This window comes from Lathyrus oleraceus, chromosome 5, assembly GCF_024323335.1.
Source record: "Lathyrus oleraceus cultivar Zhongwan6 chromosome 5, CAAS_Psat_ZW6_1.0, whole genome shotgun sequence".
Taxonomy (NCBI): domain Eukaryota; kingdom Viridiplantae; phylum Streptophyta; class Magnoliopsida; order Fabales; family Fabaceae; genus Lathyrus; species Lathyrus oleraceus.
In genome coordinates this window covers 280,501,636-280,507,930 of record NC_066583.1, presented here as the reverse complement: position 1 = coordinate 280,507,930, position 6,295 = coordinate 280,501,636, and positions in this window count along the sequence as shown.

The following is a 6,295-nucleotide window of genomic DNA, read 5'->3' as shown; positions in this document are numbered from 1 at the left end:
CAAAATAACAGCTTCATAATGATCACGTTTCAGATGAACTCAAAGGGATCTTAAAGGATGTATCAGATGACGTTTCAAATTGTAAGCACTTGGTTACATAAATGTTGGCATTGACCAAGTCCTTTTACATTGGGAAGTTGCCTAGATTCTAAGTCCAATTGTCCAAGATCAAACCAACAGTCTACACAAAAGTTTTTTTAGGGTTTTTGTTCTTATTATCTACATTAATGGTCAAAGACCACACAAGCAAACAAATTATACACAAAAAAGATATATCACACAATACGGTCCAAGTGGACAAAGTGAAAAGGACATTAACATAAACAATTAGAATGGTATGAATAATGCCAAATGAATAAAGATTTGAAATTAAACGACATTAATGTAAATGGCTTGAAATTAAATGTTAGTTGTTAATGACAAGGTCAAAGGACATTGGAGAAAAAATTTCAGAATTTTTAGAGACTTAAAAGTATTTTTAAACAATTAAAAATATTCACAAAATCAATCAAATCATGAAAAATATTAATAATGATCCAAAAAATAATTTTAATTTAAAATATGAATGAGGAATTTATTTAAATTTTTTTGGTGAAACTCTCATATTTTTTGGATCAATATTAAAATTAATATGAATTAATGAAAATCAAATGAAAATCAGAAAATCAAAAAAACGTGGACCACTTGATCTCCCTCATTAATTGAGGTAGCCGATCAAGTGGATGGAAACGCGCGTTCCATGGTGGAATATAGTCAGCGCGTCACACACGTGGTAATCACAACCAATGCCTAAGATTAAAACATTTTAAATGAGATGAATGGCTCAGAACCTGTCCAGCATACCATCGGCACTGGACCTCCGGTCACCTTCTCAGTCGAGGTCCACCGGACTGATTCACTCATCACCATCCAGAAAATGAAAAAAGAGGACATGATTTGAAAGAAAAAATGGCGTAGAGCACGAATCTGACCTCAATTTTAACTAACTTCATACATATAGAAACATTTGAGGAGTTGAATTTTGAGGTGTGTCAACTGAGTTGCTTCGATTTGACCTCAAAGCAACTCAATCTTCTTGCATACATTGGTAGGACTTGAAACAACCAAAGATCCAAGATAATTAATGAGAATTGAGTGAGAATCAAAGAGAAGAAGTTTTCTGAAAATTACCTTCAATGCTGTGCAGAAATGGATCTTGCCATCTTCAAACTTGATTTGATAACACTCGAGGAGCTTGCAGAAGTGGTTTAGCAATGGTACAAAGCTTTGGATCCTGGAGTTTTTGAATCTCCAAACAGTGAGATTCAAACTCAATTTTGAAGTTGAAAATTCTCAGGTTTTCCATTGAATTATAAGGGGTTCAATTGGGGGGCAAAGTGGGCGTGCAACGTGTGTTTGAAATGAGCTCCAAGGCATTATATTTATAGCATTTGAGAGTGTTATTTGCACACTTTAAAAATTACTAAAATTGGCAAGGTGATGCACATGCTTACATGGGCGTGTACAGGCCCATGAAGCAATCCAATTTAATCCAATTACATCTGTACTGAAGTTCAAATGATGCTTGAATGGTAAGGCAATGATATGTGGAGTTTTTGGCATTTGATTTTCTCCAATGAGACAACCCTGTTACGACCATGCGCAGCCCTTCCAAATCTCATCCAAAATTCATGAAATTGGTTTCTCTGGAAAGCTAAGCCATATATCTCAACATTCCACCTTGCTTAACTTTTTATGTGAGCTTAAACTGAGAAACGTGTATTCATCAAAGTTGTATATATTTCAAAGACCTTCAAAATGGTCACCAATTTTATGTCATTTGGATTTAGAATGATAGAGTTATGCATTTTTGAAGTTGAGGAAAATCACTTGTTCAATGGTATAGGTAAAAAATGACCTATAATGTATCCTCATATCAAATGCTCATAAAAGTTGGATTAGATCCCACTCCAAACATCAAAGTCTAAGTAGACATCTTGTATTTGATTGTGAAAATTGGAAATCTTTCATATCATAAAAATTGAGCAAGTTGTGTCCTTGGGAAGTTGACTTTCAAATCAGGGTTTAGACAAAATGACCTATAATGTTTCAACACAGAAAATTATTTTCCAAGCAAACCTAGCTCTAGGTCTCAACATGAAATTTGTTTAGAACGTCATTTAGAGTAACGTTTCTCTTGGAATCATTTTCATATGGTGAAAATTGTAGGTGATAGGGTCTAGGGAGACACAGTTTTGATCAGATGAATTCATCTGGCCAACCACCATCAACCAACTTGCTAAACTTCAATTCTCTTGACTTTCTAGGCTCGTGGTAGATCATATATGCATAAGATGATGGAAATTTGAAGTGTCGCTTGATAAAATTGATCAAATGGTGAGATAGCTTGTTGGAGAAGTTACTTAAGATACCCAGTCTAACTAGGGTTTCAAAGGCAAATCACCTCCAAACTCTTGAAGAATACTTGATTAATATGACATGTAGAGATCATTGGGACTCATATATGATGCTTTGAGACATTTTGGATCAATCTTTGGTTACGATCTTAGCCATGAGGGTCTTAAACCCTATATGTGAACTTGATAGATCAATGGTGATCATGCCTTACCAACAAAAGAGTTAGGCAAATGCAAAGACATATTTTTGGTATTTTGGTTAGTAAAATGATAATATATAGGTTTGATACAATCACATGGTGCTCTGTGATCTCTTCCAAAACAAACCCAATGAAAGAGGGGTAAGGAGGATGCCAATGTGTGATCCCAATGCTAATACATATGATGAGATATCATGAGTAATCTTATGGTCAAAATTGGGGTCTCACAGCTGCCCCTATTTAAGGAGATTCTAACCGAGGAGGTGAAGGTTAAAATCTTCGTATCGACTCAGTATAATGGGCTTAAATAATAACATAGAAACAAATTTTGGTCCCTAAGAGACCTCATGAAAGACTTGAAAACTGATGGGGGACTAGAGGAATTCCATAAAAAATGGAAAGACTCAGACGGCGAAACAAAACTCCCGTAGGGGAAACAAGTAGAACAGGACAAATCTGACGTACTTGAACCATGCAGGAAAACGATTGCACTGAGGAAATGCACACTTAACTCAGCTGGGGGAAGAAATAAACATCAACATAAGAGGAGCAGAAATCTATTATCCACTACCTGTCACTGGGTAAGGAGATAATAAAAGTCTGACAGAGAAGACACCTGTCATCGGTTAGGATGAACATATCAAGGATGAATCGCTGGGAACCACCAGGAGGGAGTATTTATTACCGGTTACTGGGTAAGAATAACCTTGCTGGGGAAGACTGCAGAAATAGGATTTACAACTACCAGTTACTGGGAAGAAGACCAAGGATGAGAATATCCGTCACCGGTTAGGGTGAACATATCAAGGATAGAGTCAAAAGGAAAGAAAATTCGTCATCGATTAGGATGAACATATCAAGGGTAGACTTGCCTGGGGATGTCAAGGAGGATATCCATCACTGATTAAGATGAACATATCAAGGATAAACCAACTGAGCAAAAAGTAGGAATTACATCTATCGAATAATGGATAGATACTAACAAAGATAAAATCCGTCACCGGTTAGGATGAACATATCGAGGATAAACTCTGTTAAGGGAAAGTAGGATTTACAACTACCGGTTATTGAGTAGAAGACCATAAGAGAAGGAAACTCATCATCGGTTAGGATGAACATATCAAGGATTAACTCTCTAGGGAACAAAATAGGGATTACAACTACCTTTTTACTGGGTAGAATACTGGTTAGGAGAAAGGTTAAATTCTTTCTACTTCAGGGGCCGACATTCTACAATTGAAGGATGACAGACGCCAGATTTGTATGGGGATAAAGTACCGCCATAATAGAGAATAAGGATCTCAAATAATGAATCAGCAAATATGATGATACAATTATGAAATTATGAAAATATATGAGTGCATACGTATATGTATATATGATGATTATGCTGAAAAAACAATCGTAAAGGATACAAAGGTGTCACAAAATTTGAATCATCGATACAATCCTCGGTCGATCCACAAAAGGGGGAGACAACTGCTGGAGAATAGAGAGATCCCAAAAGCGCAATTCTAACCGGGGAAGGAGGAGAACCTCTAAGGAAAGGAAACATTATCGATTCTGCAGGGAATTCTAGGTCGACACTTAAATCAAATGGGAGACAACCATGCAGAGGATATATGCAAATAGATGCTCTGAAACCAGGAGGAAACTCTGACTAGGAGCGAGTCGGATAGCGACTGGTGGAGGAAACAATGCAATCTGCTGAGGAAACCATCCTCACTCTGCTGGAGATTAAAACAAACATCAACCCTGCTGAGGCATACACAACTAACTCGGCTAGAGATAACTGAGGGTTAACTGCTTGGGAACCATTGATGCTTCACACTTCGGAATTGTAGTTTTTTGAAATGCTGTTGATATTTCTTCTTTAATTTCTTTAAAATTCTTTCTTTTATATGTTTAATAAAAAAATGATTTTGATTAAAAAATTTAATTTCAAAAAATGATCATAATAAAATTTAAACTATTTGGCTGTAATAAATGAGAGTGGACACAATTGGATAAAAGCTCAACTTTATCTAATAGAATGGTAGTCTGTAAATGACAAGACTCCATAGATCTTTACAAAGTTGAAAATGGTAATTTACATGGAAAAGGGTTACATTGAATACAATTGACCACTAATCCTTCTACCAACTCTTGATATCCACTGTGCTTTTGGCCGCTACTGGGGACGATGAATTGATGTCAACCCTTGTGCTCAACAAAGTTTCTCCAAAACTGGAAGATCAGCAAAATGCAGTTACTTGCCGTAATCCCTATTTTTTGCATAAATTGCCCCAAGGTGGGGTACTCAACTTATCGAGAAAATTATTTCTGTTTTATGTCTCTAACTTTTGCCTGGATCGCCCTTTCGGGTTTTCAATCCACCGAGACGCTCATTTTTGCCTAAGACGCCCTTTCCGGTTTTCAACTTAGCGAGTTGTTCTTTTTCTTTTTTAGGTGAAGTATTTCTTGACTGCATCTGCGTTCACAGGACAAGTGAACTCTTCACCATCCATAGTTGTAAGAATCAAAGCACAGTCTGAACAAGCTTTCTTGACAATATACGTGCCTTTATAATTAGGAGTCCATTTTGTAACACCCTTATAAAATACCCCAGAATATTTAATTAAAATTTATAAACATATAACAATCAGAGTAATTATGCCCTTCAAGGGTGTCACACATAATATTCCATACCACGCAACAATATAACAGTCATGCTCTTTTATTAATTCAAAACATTAAACATTTTTGCATAAATCGCAGCGGATATAAATCAAGTCAATCAAAACATGTAACATACTACATGTAAACTGGTTCAACAATCTTTAACACATAATTAAAAGGTTCCCTCCCGATGTTACATCTATCAGAGCATGACCCACTAAGGAGACTACACTAGACTCCAAACATTCACTTCTACTCAACTCATTTCTCGTTACCTGAAAAATAGTTGTAAGGGTGAGTCCCTCAATCGATATAATAAGCATTATAGCATATAATGTCATGTTAAGTAATTTAACACATTAATCACCCTAATCACAACATACTATCAGTAACAGCACATCAGTTTAACATCATCCTCAACACCAACATAAAACACAAGTATAATCTCAATTCATACTTCATAACAACACAAACACACGTATAATATTGGAATACATCCATTCATATTATACGCCATACATACATTATGCAATGAGACTCCACACATGCGGTACCGACTATTCGTGAACATATAGTTCAACTTCACCGACCAATCCAGGTACGGCTACCAAGCTCACTAGTCCCACTCATTTGAGACCTAGTGACTCACATCACTAATTCCTCACTATGGGAATTAGCTACCACCCCAAGGGCCATGCTATGCACGCTAACTCACCTAGCATGCAAACATCAACAACAGTCCAAAATGACTAACATCACTAATTCCTCACCACGGGAATTAGCTACCACCATAAAGGCCACAATATGCATGCTAATCACCTAGCAATGCAACATCCACAACAATTCAAGAATAGACATATGCTCACACTCTAAGCCATAAAACAGTCTATTCACAAATGCATACACAACTGATACATTCACAGCATTATGCATACAATCATACATTCCTCAACACATGTATCAAAACATTATATCATGTCAAATAATTAATCACAGTATTAGCACACTCTACTAATACCTATACTGCTCAAAACAGCGGGA